This window comes from Vidua macroura, chromosome 14 (assembly GCF_024509145.1).
Source record: "Vidua macroura isolate BioBank_ID:100142 chromosome 14, ASM2450914v1, whole genome shotgun sequence".
In the NCBI taxonomy this organism is placed as follows: Eukaryota; Metazoa; Chordata; class Aves; order Passeriformes; family Viduidae; genus Vidua; species Vidua macroura.
Window position 1 is genome coordinate 8557750 of NC_071584.1, and position 22685 is coordinate 8580434.

Below are 22685 nucleotides of genomic sequence, written 5' to 3' on the forward strand. Positions count from 1 at the left end.
TCTAAGTCTTCACTTCTGTTAGCACCACAGAGAAATCTCTGACAAGACAGATGTCTGCAGCCACCAGAAGCCTTAAATTGAACACCTAAAAATAGAAAGCTGCAGAATTTATAAATATTTTTGCAAATCAACCTTTTATAACTACCCTCCTTTTGTAGCAGTGGTAGTTAGCATTGAAATCCAAGTATATTTCAGCAAAAGGGAAAGCTGACCAAGCAGCCCAAGAAATTCTGCAGAGTTCTGCAAATTGCAGGAGGCCCAGAGAAGGAAATCACTGCATGCCAATTTTTCCCACTGATTTCTATTGTCTCTACTTATCATATGTAACACTAGGAATGCAGTGTGCAGCACTCTATCTTCTCTTCAGTTCTTATGTAGCTAATAGCCTGAATATGTTTTATGACTTTGTATTCTCATTCAAAATAATTTACTCTTCAGTTAGAAAATATGATGTGCCCTTTATTCTCTTTGTTCACAAATTAGTTTGGAGAAGGATCGACCGGTAGTGTAGAAAGCTGGTATTGGATCTGCTAAGATCTCTTCCTGTTCAGATTTGCTTTCTGTGGCTGGAGGCTACTCTTGATAGTTATTTGGAATGAAATTTTGTTCATCCCCTTAACAAAGAGATAGTTGGTTCCATTCAGTACTTCCATGAACTTCAGACAGTGTTTATATAGTGTGTATTCAAAACATGCCAGCTATTTCTTACCATCATGTAGTTTCTCTGACCATGAGCTGGGCTTCTCTTTTATCAGAGGGCTTCTGTTTACCTGGCATCTCTTTTTGTTCTCTTGTATCTTTCTCTGTGCAATCATTTCTTACACTGCCTGAGCAAATATGATTATGAAGAGGAAGAAGTGCAGAATTTGCCTGCAATGGTTTCTTCAGCTTTTCTTCTGAAGACTTGCTCCTGTACCCTGTCTCACACCTGAGGTTGATCTCCCTTCTCCACTTCCCTGGCTCCAACATGTGGACATTGCTGGAGCCCATGAGCAAAATCACTGTGGATGATTTCCATTTGCATCTCATGTCTCAGTGTACCTCCTCGATGGGACTTCTCTCCTCTCTTGTGCATCCATAATCCATTTTTTCCTGGTTTCACATTGCTAGTGGAGCAATCTGTGCCAGGTAGGAACAAATTCAGGGGACTCTTTAAAGTAGAAAGTTACTCAATCCAAGAAATTTCACCTTCCAGGAGAGACCTTTGCTGATGAATAGGTCTCTTAAAATTGGTCTATACTTCCAAGACTTTGCCAGGAAAGTCAAACCAGTAAAAGCTTCTTGATAAGGATTGAGTACTGTGTATAAAAACAGCCTGTACTGCTAACCAGACTTCTCTAATTATATAAATCATCCTGCAGAAGATTTCTTTTGCTGCTATAAATTGTGCCAGCTCAGGTGATTTCCTTTCTAAGCTAATTTGGCAAAATGCTGCCTATGCAATGTTTTGTAGGCTAAAAGGACTCCTTATGGAGGATTTTTTGGACCAGGTGAATTTTTCTATTGGCCTGATATGAATATCTATGAAAATCTAACTTGGGTCATACCAAAGCCTTTGGCGTAGCTGCAGGAGTGGAAACACAAGAGAAGGAAAGCAAGAGACACTTCTATTGCAGCCAAAAAGCCCCTGAAAGATCTCAGTATGCCCAGTCCCAATACTTAGCTAAGTAACTGAGTATATCCACTGTCACCAGAGGATGTGAGCATGGACAGTACGTGTCCTTCCTCTGCTGGGTGTTGAAGTCATCATGGACAAGACATATTAGGTATTTTCTTATGCTTATGCAGGCTGTTGAAAATGCTGGACCAGATGCACAGCTCCTTTAGATTAATACCAGTGCACCTCTTTACACCAGCTGACAGCCTAGCCCATAATGCACTAAATGCTATGTATTATTTTATTTTGTTTTCTAGAGTGACAATGGAAATGACAGTGATACACAGGTCAATTCAATCCTGCTGACATAGCCTTAAGGGGCTTTATGTTTGGGGTTTTTTTTTCCCTCTCCCAAGAGAATGTCCTTTACAGTTTTATATTTGGTAAAGTTTATTAAATAAGCTGAGCATATTAGCCATCTCATAAGCTTGTTATTTTTTATATATCTTTATTTCTTTAGCTTCATTAATCATCATGGTACTTGAAGTTGCTAACATGAAAAACGCACTGTAAGAATAAACAGTCATTATTATCAAAGTGCTTTTGTAAAATGATATGTAGGATTAAATCCTTATAAAAGCAGCATTATTGGTCATGATTATCATTATTATTACATATTAATTAATTGTAACAAGACAGCGCAGCTTTCACAATTATCTTTACCAAAATCAGTTAAATACAAAGGTTTCAAATTGCAATAGATTTAGTGGTTTAGAACATGGTACTGGAATTATAGATAATATTTATTCAGTTCAGTACATGCAAAGAGCTGATGATGTGCTCAGTGCTGTGTACAGCAGAATTTGCTGTCTGAAACATATACTTTAAGAAAGGTAAATGATATAGTTGCATTAGAGTAGGGTTTTTGTTTTTTTTTTTCTGAAATCCAGGAGTTCAGTGTTGCTTATGGCTCTGCTACTTCCTGTGTCTGTTAAATGTCAGGCTTTGTCATTTATTTAATCTTTCTCTGACTCAGTGTATTGATGTGCATAAAGAACATTCCATTAATTAATCTGTGTACAGCATTTTGAATTAGAGGTACCACATAAGAGTGGAGCATTTTTTCCCATACCTGAGAAGAAGCTGCAGCTGACATGGATTGCCATGTCTGTAAACTCTTCATAGAGTGGTGCCTGTTTGGTTAATGTAACTGTGAGCTGATGTGATGGGCAGATTGTGTACAGCACACTTCCCTCTTCTTCTTTTATCTGAAGTGATGCTATTACTCCTGCCCTTTGATGGAGTAACCTAGCCAAGCTTCAAGAGACATGGGATAAGAAAAGACTGACAAATAAAATATTGTTACGGCAGGTGTCGTGAGATGGTACTGTTATATAAAGTCTTCCAAGCTTATTTTTTCCCCCAACTCATTATGTGAGCAAACATTCAGTCTTGGGAAGACACAATGTGTTTGTAAATTTTCTTTTTCAAGGTCTTGGATAAAGTAAAATAATTAATTTTGTTGCCTCAGCCTGTGGATGGAGTTGTTCTGGAAACACATACTCTCAGACAGGCATTAGTACTTTGCTAAATTCCTGAGCAGAACCATTGCCCTGCTGCTGCCATCTTTTTTCCAGGTCTAATTTTGCTTGTTGCCTTCTCTCTTTATGTCATGCCTCAAATTTAGCATCCCAGGCTTTTAAGGGGCAAGAGTCTGTGTGAGATACAGAAATCCAACTTAGGCACCGATTCTGCCTGCAAAGCCGGACCGGGTGGGGAAGTTTAAAGTGACAGTCCCAGGAGCCAGCATTGTTGAAAGGGAAACTAGTGGGTGAGACAGGAGCAGATTTCCCAGGGAAGGACAGCTCTCTGGCTTCTGAGTGCATAGGTGTCATCTGGGATTCTGAAATTTCTCTTGAAGGCTGGTACACAAAGGAAGCTAACACTTCTCTACAAACAGAGTGAGGAAGAAATAATTTCTTTTTTTTTTTCTGCTAACTGGACATCTTCTAGGAAATGGAAAGCTAAATGTCTGCTAAATCTGGCATATAGAATTAAATTTAGTTCTCAGAAGGGCTCTGCCCACCAGGATTTTTGAGTGCTGTGGGCTCTCTTAGCCTCTTCCAGTGTCACTGCTACAATTTGTGTTTTATGCAGTGAAATGCTAGTGGTTGAATTACTTGATGAGATGTTCCAACTTTGTCACTTGCCATGTGAGTGATACAACCATTGTTTTGTAGGATATTCCTGTCATAGCCTTTTCTGAATGTTTTGGAAGAGCCTGACACTCTTAAGAGATGGAAGAGATCTGGGTTGAGGTCCCCATCCAGGAGAGTAACAGTGGGGTTTAAAATGTGGATCACCCAGGCCACAGGCACGTACCCCAGCTCCTACAATGTAGGGTTTAGTACATGTTTAAAGGTATTGACTAAACTGGTCCCTGCTGGTTAGCAAATAGTCTGTGGTGCTGAGTAACCTGGTCTAGATTCTTGCCTTTAATGTGCCACAGGGGGCTTAACATATTTTGGACATAATGGCTCTTCCTTTAAAAGCACCAAACTCCTCTTGCACTCAGTGTCATTTTGGGGTATGCAAGGAATGCACGAGCAGGCTGCTGAGAGCAGCAGCCAGTCATTTGAGCAGTCTGAACTTTTTGCTTGGCTGCCCTATTTAAAATGGGTACCAGTGGAGCAATAGATTGGCATCTGATGTTAGTTAGGAAAAAAACCCTACACACTTAAGTAAAACAGTAGCAAAGTGATTTTTTTGTAAATCTCTGGAATTAATAATTACAGCTATTTGAGAAGAAAAACAGTATCATTCATACTGAAATATATTCTATTCCTTCCCACAGGGGAAGCCTGTGTAGGTGTGGAGCTGCAGTCTGGGAAATTAAAAAATGCAAATTAAAAAATGCAAATGTAAAAGAGAGGCATTGCATGCTGCAGTGCTCTAAGGGTTTTCTTGAATAGCAGCAAATTAAAGAAATGCTATGTAATCAAAGTTTATATCAAGCCTATGAAAGAAAAGCAGCATTATCTCTAAATACAGTGATAGTACTCTGCTCCTGATCCTTTATATTGTGTACATATTACCAGTAAATTACAAAGCTACTGTATTACGGGTTTCAACAAGTCCTTGAAGAAAATGCACATTACCCTTTTATATGCCACTTTATTCTGTTATATTAAAACATGATGATTAGGAAGGAAAAAGTAGTTGGGCTACTTATTTTTTTCAACTCAGTTCATTCAGGTTTCTCCACTCCATTTCCCAGTACCAACAAGGGCTTCCCAACTTGAGCTTTTTGCTGCCAGTGGTAATACAGGTCAATCAGATACACTGCACTGATTGTATAGAAGTCTAGATAGTAGATTGTTCTGTCTTGCACATCCCCTCTCAATTTATCCATATATAACACTGTCCACCTGCTTTTTTCAGTTTCACATGAACTTAATTTGTGGTCTGTTTGCAACATTTCCCACAAAAGGCCGACACAGCCCATCTAGGGAATAAATGCACATGCAGATATTATCTGTTCAGTGTTTCAATATAAGCACAGTGCAGTGAGAAGGAAGGTAAGCAACCTGGCCACTTAGGAACTTCCCAGCACAGGGGTACAGAATGGCAATATCCAAATGGATTAACAGCACAGAGAGTGGGCAATGTGGCTGAGGAAAAGGAGAGAGAATCAGGCAAATGGTGCATCCTAGCAACATTCAGGTAACCTGTGGTCTCCAAGGCAATATGTAGCTAGTTTTGAGAGGGATGAGATCATTGCGAACTAACATGAAAAATAAGCTGTGATGGAAACTCATATTTATTTGATTGGTAATTACAATCACTTTTTCCAGCAGAACTCAGGATATGTTGGGCATGACTAAGAACAGAGGCCCAGCCATAAACTACATAGCTGGGAGTTTCACCAAAGGTAAGAAAACTCTTTTTATGTTTTGCTTCCTCTGTTTGAAAGAACTTGTATTGCTTTATGCTGTGATGATTGCACAAGTTTTATTATTTTTTTGTGATTCTTGGTCAGAAAACTCGCTGGAGCCAGTGGTTTGCCCGTGACAGTCTCTGGGCTCCTGTAGAGATTGTGGAGAGTGGAAAGAGGGTGGAAAATAAAGGGTGGAAAGGATTATGGAGGGTGGAAAGTAAAATAGAAATGGAAGAGTCTTCTTTCCTCAAATGTTACAGGGGAAGTTTGCAACCACAGCAAGGTGCAAAGCCTGGAAGCTGTGGAAAGTAGAGCAGATTTGTCTAAAAGCAACATTGGCTTTACACAAATGCTTGTGACCAGAGAATTCAGATTCTTTTGGCTGAAAATGTGCCTGCAGTCTGAGCTGTACACAGAATGCAGCTCTGGATTTGTCAGATTGAGCAAACGAAGACTTCAGCAGAATCTCTAGGTACTTGAAGAAACTAGGCCAAGAACAGCAAGGTAGATAGCTGCTGAATAAAATATTTTTTAGATCCTGATTTTAATTAAAATAAAGCGTAACTACTCCATTGTGGCACCACTACAGTTTACAATTCTTTCTTCATTTATTTAATGAATCAAAGCAGATAAATCAGTGCTTGCAAATAGTGCTTGCAAAGTCTCCTAGATTAAGAGACAAAACTCACATAACCTTCACCAAATACATTAATAAAGCCTCTACCTCTATAGATGAAAAATACTAAAGGGATTTGAAAACTGCTCTTAACAATAGCTGTAAAAAGCATATTTTTAAATTTAATACTGTAATATAGGATATGCTGTTTACTGTTCATACTCATTAGAACGAGGGTATTTGAATAAGATGTCATGCAATGGCAAAAAGGTGGCATTTTCAGAGCTGTTATGACCATGTGATGTGATGATGTGAGCAAAGATTCCTTCAGGGCATCTTCTTGAGGTACTTCTTATATTTCAACGACTTTCCCTTTCTCTTGGTCTGTCAAAGAGGGAATTAAACCAGAACTGCATTGGCAGTGCAAAACACTCACTGGTAGACTGTGAAAGTCACTTATGATGTGACCTTTACTAGCTCAGGAGATGAACTTCTCCAATCCCAACCGATTACTGCAAAGGACAGTCATCATCACTGTTTCTTTACTCACTTACTGGATCTTGACAGACGTTTGTAACTAGTCTAGCTCTGCTCCCAAAGGGGCAGTTTATTACAAAAGTATTTAAGTGTTTCCATGATTAGCATTCCAAATTCTTCATGGCACCACATATGAAACACAGGTCTACCTCTCCTTTGACATTTTAGTCCTAAATTGAGATGGCCACTCAAATTTTACATTCTCTGCAGTGTGCATTTAGCAGCCCTGAACCTTTTCCAAATAGTCTGGCTTTAGCTGCTTAGAAGAATCCATTACTCTCAAATTCAAATACCGTCATAAAAGCTGCTGTAACATCAGGGGTCCTCAAAAGGTCTTTGCCCAATTCACCTAACATTATCAAAGTGCTTGTAACTGGACATTTATGTTACATTCCTTATTTTAGTCTATTTTTAATGTAACTAGCATTGAGAAAAGATGGTGAATTTCTCAAGGTCTTAAAAAAAAATCTAATACATCTTTTACTATGGGGTCTTCTATTCTTTGCACTCATCCCTTATTCATGACGGCTAGAGTCAAGTTCTGCTGCCAGTAGTTACTGGTTTTATGGGTGTCAGTATTAGCTGTTCTGGAGCCTCTGAAATGGCTAAAGAAGTTACTGAAGTCATTATCATTTCTATGGCAAAACAAGCCGAGTTGTCAGGCTCATCCTGTTCAAACCAACTAAATCATACCTTCCTGCCCTGACATCACTGGAATTACCCATCTGTTTCCTGTATTTTAGTGCCTTGTTGATTTGAGAAGTGTCTCTCTCATGTTTCTAACTAAAAGTGATGTGCTGAAGCACATCTGCAGGCATTGAAGCAAGCTTGCAGTACCTATTCAGTGAATGGATTGAAGGACTTTTGCCTCTAAAGCTATTAATCTTGTACCTTCCAAGCAGAGAAATCAATAACATTTTGGAAAGTCAAATTGTTCATAACGGAACTGTGGGTGGTGTCAGTGCAGAAAAAGCTCATAGTTAGTGGAAAATACAGAGGAATATATGTATTTATTTGATATTGGGTGGTGTGTATCAGAAACACAGAAAATACCTCTAGCAAGAAACAAACAAGGAAATTTTTGTAAAAGCCTTGTTGGCCAAAGAAGGGGAAAACATCTAAAACCAGAAGAAGTAGGGCTGTAAGAAGTAATAATCAAATGCACATAGTAACTAGAGCTGGACTACAGTGCCTAACCTTTTCCTTCAAATGTGGATTGAAATCTTTCCAAATATCAATTAATCCCTAATCTACCATGCATTTCCTAGTTGCTTCCTGTGCATTATTAATGGACTGGTCACCCTGAGATGAAGGTAGGAAGTAAAAGCAATTAAATTCCTCTCCCACCCCTGCAGATACAATTGACCTAGAGGATTCAGCTACACGTAAAAATTAAAAAGCTCCAGAAAAGAATAAGCATGGCCTTCTTGCCTGAGCCAGACTGTATAGTATAAAAAGCTGCATGCAAGAGCAACAGCAAGCTCTCTTTATATAAAATAGCAAATTCTATGATTCAGGGCTGATGAAGGCCAAAAAGCAGATGCCCAGTCTCTGCTGGTTTTTCGTGGTGGTGTCCTGTAGCTGGATGAAAACTTTAAACCAGAATTCCAGACACTGATTCTTTTCTCAGTGTAGAAAAGAAAAGCCCATCTGTCTCCTGGGAAGTATTGATTCCATTTGAATTCAAAGAAGCAATTTTAACTTCATGCTTTGTGGAGGGTGATGGCCACAGAGTTCAGGAAGGCTTCTGACTATGAAATACAGTTAACTCTGGCCTGAGAGGGATACAGTCATCCTAGCCTGCAATTCCCAAACAGATCAGTCAGCAGTGGTAACAAGGAGAGCTCTGTGGCTGCTGTTTGCACTCTAACGTTAAAGGTTTGTGTTTGTTTCCACAGTGTTGGAACGCTGAGGTGAAAGTCTATCCCTTTTGCTCTGTTCAGCATCACTGGAGATAACATACTAGGCTAAAATAGGTGTATTTCCAAATCACCCCAATTGTCCTTCTGTTCAGGAAAAAAGTCTCCTAGCTCAGCCAAGATTATGTGACCAAATTCGGGGTGTATGAAGAACTGCCTGGTAAGGGAAGAAGGAGGAAAACATGGACAGTGCCAAGACAGGGAAGAAAGGGTCATGTGGTTGTATTAATGCACAGGTCACTCTGAATATCTGTGAGTGAGATCCTTGGCTGTACCCACCCTGTGTGTCACTCCACATTCCTCACTGTTCCCTCTCTGGAGACAGCAGATGCTGCCATTAAGATATGCAGGGAGTGAACCAAATCTGGCTCTCCTTGCCATGCAATCCTGATGCAGCCAGGAGAGCCCAGCAACAGAAACCAGGGTGGGCTAATGCTGAAAGGGTGACTCGGGCTGGCAGAGGAGCCCAGCTGAGGATGACTGGAATGAGAAACAGGAGGTGTTCATTTTGCACTGTGATGAAGAGCAGCTTTGGAAACAGGGGGTGCAGAAAGGTGGGCTGTTGGCTGAGACTGAAGTGCCCATAAAACAACAGGCAGGATGCAAATTGGTATTGTCATAAAATACTCTAACAAAATGATATCAAATATTAAAATCTCTGCTTACATGCCAGCAAGAACTGAGTAAAGCCACAGAACACAAGCTTGATTCTGTGCCTTTTAATAAGACTATTGTACCCATTCTTCATAACAACATAAATTAAGGAGTGACCATCTACTTCGATTTTGAATTTCCATGTTTGTCAAAATGAGTTTCTAAAATGTTTTTTTTTCGCTCTTTTTCTTTTAAAAAGACAAAATATATGGAGATCACAGTATATTTTAATCACTTGTCAAAATCCCTTTTTAAAAATCAAAGCCATTGAATGTTCAAGAATCCTTTTTATGCATATAAATTACTGTGTTTTAGTCTTCTATGATTTTAAACTGATTTTATTAATATTAGCAAAAATGCTGTCACAGGCAGACTAAACTCTTGTGTCTTAACTCAAATCCCAGCTAATTATGGCTCAGCTGTAAAGTTAAAAACCCTTGAAAAACAAGGTTTATAAGAGAAGTATTGACACAGTCTTAACTATAGCCATGTGAATGGAGCCACTGTAATATTGTTTGGAAATAGTGTTCTAAAAGGGAATCTTTTATGAAAAGAGATGCCAGCTGTTCACTTTGGAAACATTTATTTCATTGGCTTGTGATAAAATTGGCTGTGAAAGATATTATTCTGAAACACAGAAACTTCTTAATTTCATTATGACCTGAAGTCACTGAGAAAGACATGATGCCTAAGAGCAGTGAAAAAGGATTGCCACTGTTGGTTTTTCTTATATTGCTTTTCAACAAATATACACATTTTCTTAGAATAATTCATGCTGGACAGGTCCTCAGAAGGTCATCAAATAACTCCTGCTAAGAGCAGAAGAAAATAACAATATAATATTTTTATTTCATTTTTTGCAACAAATATTTTCTTTTTATTAAAAAAAAAAATCCACTTGCTTTGCTTTGAGGGAGCAGAAGTCTACAGGCATGGCTAGGACCCTCTGCCAACCCCATCCATGCTCCACAGTCCAGGATTGCATAGGAATAGGTGGATAGGTTGCTCTAACCACAAGAGCCCAAAACCCAAAGAGATAAGTAAGGAAAAAAAATTAAAGAAATAGAGAGGAATGTGTCCTGTTGACTGGCTGATGATCTGCCACGTGGATTGTGAGTCAAAAAGTTGCTGGGTCTGGGAGCGAGATCCAGCATCTGGGAGTTGGCAGGGGAGATGCCACAGCTGAAAATGCTGCTCCACTGATACCTTTCTGCAGAGAACCTAACAGGAAATAGCTGTCTACCCTAATGATAAGATCTGGCATGAGTCTCCTGTACATCACGTGGAGCTCGTTCACCTCACAGGAGAGGTATGGAGTAGTATATCTCTGTATGTGCCCAGGTACACCTGGCTATGCAGTCCTGAAACTATATCATACACATCCTGTCTTACATATCTCATATTCTAGCATATTTTAATGGTGCAAAAACTCTTGGAAATGCAGAGGAGGAAAGAATTTCTCTTTCCTTGAGTTATTTTTCTGTAATGTCCATGCAGTGTTAAGACCCAGATCTGTGTGTGTTCGTTCCTTATTGCTACATCTCTTTGTCCTTGAAGAGTGCTGATGAACTTCTTGTACTGGCCAGTGTCTGCTGCTATTATTGACTGCAGTCTTCATCCTCTGCCATGTCATTGAACTTCCATCACCATTGGCTTCATTAGCAATTATTGTTTTGGTGAAAAAAATCCTATACTACATATTACAGGATGACCTGGGGCCATTATGGAACTGAACATTCCCATAAGGATAATCTAGCCACAATATATCAAAGTGCTGAGAAAATATCCTTTGTCTCAGGTCATGTAACCAATGTGGCTGTTAAATGTTTTAAAAGCAGTTATATAACTGGCATTTAAAATGTTTTATTGAAAACCCTTAATGCTACTGTAACTAAAATGACCTTTAGTGGAGTAACACACATCACATCTTAAAATAGGATTTGATTAAAAATATCAAATGTTATAATGTGCTCATGGCTCTACATGTACCATCCTGTCATACCAACCACAGAGGCAGATGTACTTGCTTTGGCTCTTCAATATTTTCAGCTTAAATTTATAACCTAGTTACTTTACAAGGAATGATTATTATAAGCTTTTAAACATTCCTTGCAGTATCTGACATATGAGCACTTTATTATTGATATTTTTTTATGAACAGGTGGTATGTTTTAAGGCAGGTGTTCCCAAACAGAGAGCATTTGATCTAGGGAGAGTTAGCTGATCAGAGGCTTCTCACTGGCTTCTCTTCTCTTTCCGTGCTATGATTAGATCTTTCTGAGAAACAAAAAATGCATCCATTAATCTGTACTGTCATAGAAGAAACCACAAAACTGCAAAAAGGAGAAAGGTGATTTTACATGGTAATGCAAAGCAAGACATCCATGGTTTTTTTTTCTTCTCTTAAAAGATTGCCCTTACTAAAAGCAATTTCAAAAGCCCTATAGAGAAACGTACACTTGAAAAAATATTAAATGTCGTGTTACAAGTCATATACTGCTGATGTCTGGAGTTTTGAACATAAAACCATCTGAATAGTAAGAGTGGAAATGTTTTTGAACTCAAGATAACAAAGCTAGAAGTAGAACAGATACACAAGTGGAGGAAAAAAAAACCCAAACAAAACAGATTCCCTGAATGACTACTGAAATGAGAGATACTTTTTAAAAATGGAGAAATGCTCTTGCTGAGACTATCTAGCCCACTGAGAAACACAATTCTTTTTTCACTTTCAAGTACTCTGAAGAGGGCTAGGTGGAAAAAAAAAAACTTACTCCAACAGATGAGTGCAAAAGATCATTTTATCTTTCTATTTACTTTCCTGTCTAGTAGCTTTTTCCCTACAACCTCACAAGCACCACTCATTCCAAACAGATTATCCTCACTATTTTACAGGTAAGAACTTGAGTCATAAAGGAGTAAAGCAGTATCTGAGATCACCAAGAAGGCCTGTGAGAGCTAGAAATCAAGAGCTGAACAGAGTCTGTAACATGTGCTTTCATCACATAAATATTCTTGCCACCCTGAATTTCACTCCCAGTGCCTATGCAAATATCTCACTCACATTAAACTGAGATGTGCAGAATGGGCAAGACTTGTTGTATATGGGAGTGGGATTCAGGAACCCAGAGGATGAATTTGTTACCAAGCATTCATAAGCAAGTGTTCATAAGCAAATTGAACAAATATGTGGCCAAAACAGCCATACAGCTTTGAAAAATACACACAGAAATACTGGGGGAAAGTTTATCAGAAGTGTTAAAGAAATAAGGGACAGCAATGAAATTTAAAGTTAATAAAATGGACTTGGTAACTTCCCCATATCTGTTCATGCTTTCAGAAAGTCACCTCTAACCCCATGAATTTAAAAGGTACAGCCACAAGCTTTTAAATACCTTGGTGCAATTCTAATAATTGAACAGTTAAAACAGTAATTTGGCAACAGCTGTGGCAAATAAGGGAGGGTCCTGCAAGGACACAAAGCTTTTGAGGCTTCCTGGGTGCTGCTGGGAAAGAGGTGAGAGGAAAGGCTGAATAAGAAGGAGCACTGGGGGGCTGGAAGCAATCCAGAGCACTGGAGGAGCCTGGAGCTACAATGAGGAGAGATGGGAGCATGAGATGAGTAAGAAATCCCAGCTGAACAAGTGTTGGACTGACAGAACTTGAGAAATTATATTTCAGGTATGAAATTTGTTTCTTTGTGGCTGGTATTTTTGACTGTGAAACTCTGGAAGTTGGCTGGGTGAGACAGAATTGGTGCTGTTGTTGTCAGAGATGCTGTACAAAGAATGGGGTTGATTTCTGGAGCCATGAGAGGGAGGTGCCTTAGGAGAATATTTTTGAGTTAAAGAAAGTCAAGAATCCTGTTAAATGTGTTTAAACAAAAGCACAGAGATGGTTCTAATGTTGTTAGCAATTGCACAAAACCCCTGAAAGTTGAAACTAGCCAAGTGCTGGAAAGAGGGACGTTTGAGGGCGTTGAAAATAACTCCAGTTGTGAGGATCATACTGAACAGTCAGATCAGCATTTGTGCTCAGTCAGCCCAGGACTTGTCTGCCAGACAGTTTGATTTTTGCAGAGGGAGAACAATGGAATCGTGCATGCAAAAAATGCTACTTTATGGAGAGGATTGTTTCTTGACCAAAAGGAAAAAGGGAATATAGGCTAAACTGATGATTAAAACTTTAAAATGTGATCAAGAAAAATAGGAAGAAACAGAGAAATGGAACAAGCATAAACAATAATAAATAACTCCAAAGGCACTGGATAAAGTAGGCATAATGGTAGTGGCAGCTCCTGTGTGCTGTGGGCCACGGTGGAGATATTATTGAGCTTGTAGTGTGTTACTTATTTTGGTACATTTGCAATAATAAATTAGTAGAAACAGCAAAAATGTTCTAAGAAATGTCATGATGGAGCTGGGAAATCAGTAGGTTTTTTATGGAATTTCTTATAAAAGGGAAACATGAAATAACCCTGAGAACAGTAAATCCCAGTAAATGTTTATACACTAAACTTCACTCTGATGAGCAGCTCAGTCCCCCTCTGCTACAGGGCCCTGGAGCAGAGCTGGCAATTAATCTCAAATAGCTTGGGTGGGAGCAGTTCACAGCTCAAGGGGCTCTGTGGATTATAAATCTGGCAAGCAAAATGGGAACTTGGAGAACTGGTAATGAGGGAAGTGCCAATAGTTAAAGCTATAATCACCAGAACTGCAGGGCAGATAGTCGACACCTATATGGCAATTTTCAATTCAATAACTAAAGCTAACGGAGTTGCCTAACAACACCACTGAGCTGCGATTACAACTGGCAGCATTATGTAACTGTGACAACCAGACGAAGTGAAAAAAAAAAAAAAAAACAGGGAGAAATGCATATATATTTCCAGTCCTAGTTACTGAGGGAGTCTGGGGGATGGAGCCCCATATTTGAAAGCTGCAGAGAGAACATACTACAACCAATTTTGGATATTCCTCATCAATACTCTGGGGATCTACAGACACACACAAAGAAAAGAATTAGACAAAGGCAGTTTTCTTTATCCTTACCATGAAAGTGGCACCAGAACCATATTTTTTCCACTGATCGAATAATGCAATCCAAGTATTCCTAAAGAACCTGGAGGCATGGCTAGCCTCAGCTCTTGCCACCAGTATGGAATTTTGCACTGCAATGTTCTCATGTTCAAATTTACCATAGCAACCTCCACATCACATTTAATACACAGAGACATCCCTCCTCTTTCCTGTTTAAAGAGCCCTTGTTAAGTGGTTTTGCTGTATTTTAGATGCCAAGATGTCGGTAAGATTGATGGAAGGGTGCACAATCAAACTTGCAAGGAGAGCCTAGCATCTAGCTCATTATGTAAGAGAATTAGCAAGGCAGTTCTTTTGACATGACAGTCCATTATGGCAGCTGTCAATCATACCTTAACATATGCTTTTTTTGTCCTCTTTGGTGATTTTTTTTTTTTAAAGTTGTTTCATTCCTGTTCCTCAGTAAGGCAGCATGTAGATGCTTTGTGTGTGTGCACAGTAGCTGTTGCAGATCTAGATGGGCAGTGCTTTCTCCACATAATTGCTGGGTAACATATAATTATGCACGCATGTGTAATCCTGACTCGTATGGCTCTTTGTCCCAATTATATGTGCTCAGAGGCTTCAATCTGCTATGGCTTATCATCCACCATAGCTTTGGTCCTCTCACATGAGATAGTGATGCTTAGGGATTTTGGTGTAGGAAGTCTAGGTTTGCTTCCTGAGGAAAATGCAGCTAGAAGAGTAGTAGTTATATTTACTCATTCCCTCTTCACTTCAGGAGTGAAGAGAAAATCTTGCACTAAGATTTGTCTTAAAATGGTATCAGACATTGATACCATAATAATACATACCACTTTTCATAAAAGGACTTCCATGTAATGAATTTAGCCTGGAAGATGATTCAGTGTTACAGCAGCTGGCAAGTGAAGAAGTAGATGCATGGGGAATCTCAAGTTTGACTCCAGTTCAGTACCCTTCTCAAGTCTTCTAGAACTGAGCCATCGCCTATTAGAAAAGAACAGGGATGGAAAGGAAGCAACTGCTTAAAAGGCTATTTACTTCTCTGAAAGAACACCTAAGAGGGGGAGGGGGCACCAGAAGGACAAATTGCCTCTGAAAAATAAAGAAGTTCATCTGTACAATCTCATCTTGACTGGTATGCTCATTTGAGGGGGCTGGTTACTGACAGTAATGCATGCTAGGAACCCTGGGAAGTTAACACGTATCAAACAATAGTGCAATTGCAAACATAGAATATGTATTACAATAGAATCATCTTTTCATGATATTTTTAAGAAAAAACTCCTATATGTTAGAAGGCAGCTCTTGTGAACTATAGTTTATCTGCTTTGATTCACACATGTATACCAAGCAGTACAGTTGAGACCAAGAGAATGCTTTACTGGTTTGGCTCACTCATGGGAGGGAACAGAGAGGTAAGTTGGAAAAAGAAGCTGCATTACTGCACATCCACCTTTCTGCCACTTGCTCTTTCTGAATATCCCTCTCTTTTCTGTAAAGTCCATGTTCTTGTCTTCTGGGACAACACAAAGGTAACTGCTAACACAAACACAGATAACACATCTGTCCTAGCAAAGATGAACTTCCAGAAGGGGATTAGGTCACTGGGAAAATCAAGATTCAACCCAGTAAAAATGCCTTATCTTGGTTACAACTTTTATTGGGGTGAGTAGGAAGATGGGATTGTATGTTAAAAACCTAGTAGGAATACAAGGTTTTGGGAAGGTTTCTTCCTGAAGTCAATGTTTTCAGACAAGTCCTCTAAAATATCCTCTAGTTTCCCTTCTCTTACTTTTCCTGGAAAGAAGCTGTGTGCTTTTATGCTGTTAGCTGCAATCCTAAGTAGAACTGGGGCATCCATATAAATGCAGATACATTACCCCCTCTGCCCCAAGGATCACACAGAGTAAGGCTTGTGTCCTGCAAACTGCTGACTGAGGCAAATACTCTTACTTGCATACACTGGCAATGATTTCAAGGGGGTCCTCCAGAGCCAGGGCTCAAGAGACCTCCCAGCAGGACAAGTCTTGGACAATTGGTGTTGTAAGCATTGGCCTTAGTCTTTCTGCACAAATGGATCAAGCATCATTGACTTCATTGGTACTGCTCGATGTGCAGTGGTGTGCAGATGTTTGCTTCTGACCTTTTAACATTCTTTTCCATTAAAAATCAATAAGTGATGCCCTGAAATAACAAGCAGGATGCACATCATTCCAGCTGATTGCAGCTTAGGTGTTTTTCCTTTCTGTGCTATCATTTCATAGTCCTTAATAACTGTTCTTTTTTTTTTTTTTTTTTCCTTGAGGGAGAGAATATATATATATATATATATATATATTCACAACCTGTTAAACAACTTCAAGGATGCTTCATTCTACTATTTCAGCCATTAGGTGACTCTTCCCCTGGTCTGATCTGCAAGGAAATCAATGGAAAGTGTTCTATTAAATTCATTTGGTTTCAGATCAGATGCTGCCATTGAAAACTCTAATATAGGCAGCCTGGTCTTTGTGATATCTACCATAATGGCACAGTGTGGTCCCAGTCCTGCAGTCTGACTCTGGGAAAATCCCTATTGACTTCAATAAGAGCTCTCCTAAACTAAAGATTTCACAATCAGGTAATGAGAAGCAATGAGCATACACTGCCCTCTCTATTAGATCCTGTAGTCAGACTACTTCTGATGGGCTTCTATAAAGTGATTTTCTCTGGCAATCTGTGCTTGCAGCAGCACCTGCTCTGTTAGTCTCTCAATTCTTCTCTTAACAAAAACAGCTTGACTCCACAGGTGAAAGATTCTGAAATGTTTTAATTAACTAGCTTGAGCACCATTTGATTTCTATCTCCCTGGATGTTTCAGAAATTGCAAACTGCTTGGTTTTGTGACTGCCATCAAACAAGATTTGAACATATGAAACAGGCTGCTATAAGAGGAAAAGGTGCTGAGTTTATGATGTAAAGTTTATATTAGGCCACTGTAAACAGTGTGTGTACACAGCTTGTTATCACTGGGAGATTCGACTAGCAGTGTTTCTCAGGCTGCAGGAGTAGTTCTAGAAACTGTGGGCCAAATCTTATAGCTCTGATTTAGTCAAAACTCCTATTGATCTCAGATCTTTTGAGTTGAGGCTTATCTTGAGTTTTAGAGAATGAAATAAAAGATCAATGGGAAAAGCAAAAAAAAAAAAAAATACCACCACCTAGAGTTTTTTTAACGATTCATTTTTCAGGTTACACAGGAATATGCATTTTGGTAGGCTGGTATTGTAAAGAAGCAATTGGAACTCTCGGTCATACGATTAAATAATTACTGTGATGTTCTGGCCATATTAGCATAGCTCAGTTCAGTAGGTCAAAGCTGTGCACCTATCACCTCCAAGAGAGGGATCAAAGGAAGGCAGTAAAATACAGCGCCGGGAATCCTTCTGAGACATCCCACACCTCGGGCTGCCACACCCTGCCCAGCCGCTGGCAGCAGTTGCAGATAAGGGCTTGGTGTCTGCCTGCAATGGAATAATTCTTCTAAAGGCCTCACAATGGACCTGTATTTAGCAGGGCCACAGTCAAGCAGGAGTAGCTATTACAGTTTATTTGCATGTATCAATCTGAGTTACTTGCTTACAGGATTTGATATCAGGCTTCTGAAAAAAATTGGGAAAAGTTGGTGTGTGAAAGGAGGGAAAGCCATCAAATGTCTGTTGTGGCCAGTGGGAACTTTTTTTAGTTCTGCCAAAATGATGAAAATATACCTTTACTAAAAAGATAAAAGCTAAAATTCTCCTGTAACAACCTGTCTCCATGATCTGAAATATCACAAGGCTTATAAAGGGATGAAAGCTGAACAGTTTTACTAGTACAGCAGCAAAGCACAGTGTACATTTGTGGAATCCAGAAATGAACATGATTTAGTCTATATGGAATGGGTTTAAAATGTTCTACACACAGTAAGAAACCATTTACCAACAAATCTTTAATAATCAGTGAAGTGCTGCTGGGGGAATTTATTTATTATTTTTATTTGTTTTGTTTTGTTTTAGTCCAAGATTATGACACAGATATCCTTGCAGAATTACACATATTAGTGTTCTGAAGTCAGAAACCTTAATTTTTAGGATTTTTTCATCCTCACATTAAGCCCAGTAAACTAAATGAAGCGTTCTGTGCTACATTGTGTCTTTTCATAGTTCCTGAACAGAAGCCAATTTAAATAGTTAAAATCCATTTACAGGTAATGTTCCTCACAAACACTGCACCACTGAGACTATTTGTCTTTCTGAACTTGTGCTAGCGCTTACTGCATTAGCAGTTTAATCAGATTTGTTAATGAATAATGTTTTGCTTGCAAAGTATATCTTACATGCATTAAGCTCTTAATTGTGGAGTTGCCACAAGCCCTGGATAAAAGGCGGTGTGCACTGAAGCAGTCAGGAAATCCAGATCCCAGCTGGGCTCCTGCTCCCACTCGCTCCTCCATGGGATTCCCACTGGGTGGGTAACAGACCCTGGTGAGCCCTGTCTGGTTTAGCTGAGCTCTCTGAGTCCTCTGAGCACCATCCTGCTTCCCTCTGGTCCTTGGTGGGCCTCAGGTAGCAGGGACAAAAAAGGTTATTTTTCTGATATAAGGGTTTTTTGGTGAGGGTTTTTTGGTCTTGGTTGTTTGTGGTTTAACTTGAAACAGAGGAGTGGATAGGATGTTGATTCCTGAAAATACTAATTTAACCCCATAGAATAGTTTCTATATTGTTGATTACTGATGTGGTTTCCCCTACTGATGCCTTTGCTCTAGCCTTGGAGTTGTACTTCTATTCTTTGTCTTAGCATTTTAAGAAATTAACAAAAAAAATGGAAGTTTGATGTAAGCCTTGGGCTGTTTTAACCTGCTATTTCTTAATGCCTGGTCCTTACCTTCATCTTGAAGGTCTTTTTCTTGAGTGGATGTAACTTATTAGTCTTTTTCTTGAGTGGATGTAACTTATTAGTAAAATATATTCACAGTTTGGCATCACAAAATTCCACAGGCTGGGCAGTCTTTATTAAAGTAGAAGCTAGCTTCTACATGCTGACTAGTGATAAATCACAGCATTGTGTATGAAGCTTCACATTTCAACCTAGAACAGTGGGGCAGAAGTAGGAAGCGAGGTTTTATTTCTCTTTGAAGTTAAACATTCCACTTCTCATTTTCTTATCAAGTTTTCAGTTTAATATGCCTTTGAAATACAGTGATTATATAAAACACTGCTTTGAACAATGTCATAGAAAACTGTGTGCCAAATTTTTTTAAGGCATGGAAGAACATATAAACATAAGTTGTTTCATACAATATCTTGTTTTGCGGGTTTTTTTGGAATGCAAACTAGAATACTGAATCAGGCACTTGTTTAAGGACATAATGAAATCTAGAATTTTCAAATAGGAAATCAGGTCCTGGATCCAGGTATTAGTGATCAATTCCTTCCTCAATTTCAGTGGCAAAACACTTCTGCAGTGTTTTAAATATATTCATTTTCCTCCATAGTGATTTCATTTTTTTTTTTCCACAGAAGACTAGTGTATGGTCTTAGGCTGAATTATCTCAAATTGCCTTCCTTAAAGTATCTTTTTCAATACTGTTAATTGTAACTTTTATTGAGTCATTCGGAAATCTGTCCAGCTTCAAAGAAATGAGACAGACGTGCCTCACCAGGGTGGTTTCGTGGCTGTCTGCTCTGTGCCTTCACTGCTGGGCTGTGCCCCAGCAATGTGAGGAACCTCTGGCTGGGCCTGTAAAGGGCACAGCTGGGCCGAGCATGGGCAGCCTTGAGCTATCAAAAGCATCTGTGGCCAGTAAGCTGAGCTCGGTGTTCACTGTCCCTTACCTCAGGTGACACCTCAGGTGGCTCAGAGGTGAAGCAGTGTACATGAAAGCCACCGCAGATCCCTGTTACCAGCACCCTTCTCCTTCAGCCCCATCCTTTCTTCCACCCGGGCACTGAGCACTTCGTGGGAGGCAGCAGCTCGTGGTCCTCGGCTCCCTGAATGTCACCAGAAACTGCCTACACACATCCTCCTCCAGCTGGCTCGGGAGGCGGCGGGCTCAGGTGAAAGGTGGTGCTGACAGCTGGGGCTCCTGGCAGTAGCACATGGTACTTATTTAGATAGGCTCTCTATTAAACCTTCCCCTGTGCCTGCTTCGCTCACTTGCTCCTGCCCTTTCCCAGCTGATGCTGGGAATTGCTCTGCTCCAGTGGTGCTAATTTAGGAGTGTGGTGCTGGCTTGCTGGCCTGGCTCTGGGAAACTCTCTTCTGTGTTTTTTCCTCCCAAAAATAAAAATTAAAAAAAAAAATAAATTCCTCTGGGCTCTCCTACTGTGGGTTCCACAGATCTGGATTATGTGGTGGCACAGCAGCGATGTGGCACCACAGCGGCACCCAGGCAGGGGGGAGCTGGGGGCCCTCTCCCCACGAGGCTCCACCAGCAGTTACCGCGGCCGGCCGGCGGGGCCGCCGCCGTGTTCACCGGGCAGGGCCGGCGATGGGACCGGACCGTCCGCGGCTGATGCGCCAACAACGCGCGGGGAGCGGCGGGCGCGGGGCCAGCCCCGAGCGGGGCCAAACACCGCGGACGTCACCGCTACCGACGGCTCTCCCGCCAGCCTCCAGTTCCTTCCTGGCTTTATTTATTCCTTGTGGTGAGCACCAGCTGAATGCGCCGCTTTATCCCCAGCAGGACAGGGCACACCCAGTGAGGAGAAGCAGAAAGTTCATCGCTGCTCCAGCCAAGCTGGGAGTCTCTGCGGGGTCACTGTCAACACGAGCGAGTGGGGCGCATTTGGCTAGGCAAATATGACGAGTAAAACTTAAGGAAGGAGGGGAAGCCAAACGTTTCAGCTCTACCCAAAGCAGAACTAGGTAAACCTGCTGCCTATTGGATTACACCAGCTGCTATAGCCCCTATTTCCTAGAGTAAAGGGACAAAGAAACCAGATTGTGACTGAAAACCTCATTTTATATGTTTACCACTCTGGCACTGTATTTTGGCATTAGAGGATTTAAATTTTTGAAATTAGTGTGTATGTGATTGCCTTCTTTGTGTGTACTTCTGTGGTGCTTATGTATGGATGGCATACCCTAGCATATCCCACTGATTCTGAAGTTGATCCTTCTGCTTTGGGACAGTGCAAGTTAATCTGACTGATCTTCCCAATCACTGTAAGGTTTTTATTTAGCACTTAATGCTGTGTTAAATTATTTTTCTCCCTTCCCACCGTGTACTTAGGGAGTTGCTGAGCACTCCGTGCCCCAAGCAGTGTCATCACTTGCCGTTCAGCTAATTCCCCAGCAGCCCCCATGGCAGAGAAGAGTATTTCAAAATGTTGCTAAGCTGATATGATTTTTCTGCACACTTCCCTCATAAAGCCAGTAGACTTGGGGGAAGCAAGTGCTCCATCTTTGGCTTAAGATATCTTCTGACACCATGTAATGCTTTATAAATACTCAAGAGGCAGGTTTTTCAGGACAGAAGGCACACTACCTATTAAGTGCATGAGCAGTCAGCTGTGGCTGATTTTACTCTGGTGTTTGGAAACTTCTGAAGTTTTACTTCAGTAGAACCAGCATTTCACCTTTTTGGTAGACGCAGGATGCTCTCAGTAGTTCTGTGTGATTATCAGCACAGTCACATATACACCAAAATTATTATTTCATTTCTTAGTCATGCTCCTGCTTGCAACCAGATACCTCAGCCCTAATATTCTTTGGGTAGCTCTGCTATCATGTTATGTACAGTCCTGTTTCCTTTGTGAACACAGCACTGAAATATGGCCAAATGCCACGCCATGGTGCCAAGGTATAAAGTGCATATGAAGAGCAGACTAGCTCATCAGCAGAGCAACCAGTGCCATAGCCAGGGGTTTGTGTACAGGTTAGATTTTTGTGTGAACTGAACTATGCTGCAAACACAAGGCAGAAAAATCCTAAGTCAGTGAGAATACTGTTACATAAATAAAGTCATTTATTTGGCCTAAGAAAATGTTGTGACTAAAACATTGAGGGAGATCAAAGAGGCAAAAAAACCCCAAACCCCTAAGTAACACAGTAATAAGTGGTGAATTCAGCTTCCCTCTTATAAACTGGTCAAATGTGCCAGAGCAAGTTCTTAAGCCATTCAGTGATCACAACTGGAGCAATGCTGCAGAGCACACAGGAGGGGAGGCTGTTCTTGGCTAGGACCTGACTAACACTGACAAGTTAGCTAAGGGTGTAGCTGTGGCTAAACCACTGAGCAGCAGTGAACACAGTGAGTGGGGCTGCACTTTGTTTGAAAATGAAGCTTCCTCTCATTAAGAACACATGGCAATATCTGAGGAAAACTGATTTTTAGAAC

The 22685-nt window shown here is 40.3% G+C and overlaps 1 protein-coding gene across 1 annotated transcript in view; it reads left to right on the plus strand.

Moving 5' to 3' along the window:
- MAMLD1 (mastermind like domain containing 1) overlaps nucleotides 1–22685 on the plus strand; it is a 250822-nt gene that overhangs the window by 118647 nt on the left and 109490 nt on the right. The window contains exons 4-5 of the transcript XR_008439337.1: nucleotides 5452–5528; nucleotides 5795–6070. The gene's annotated coding sequence lies outside the window, so the exon portion shown is untranslated. Of the gene's footprint in view, nucleotides 1–5451; nucleotides 5529–5794 lie in introns of the transcript that reaches the window.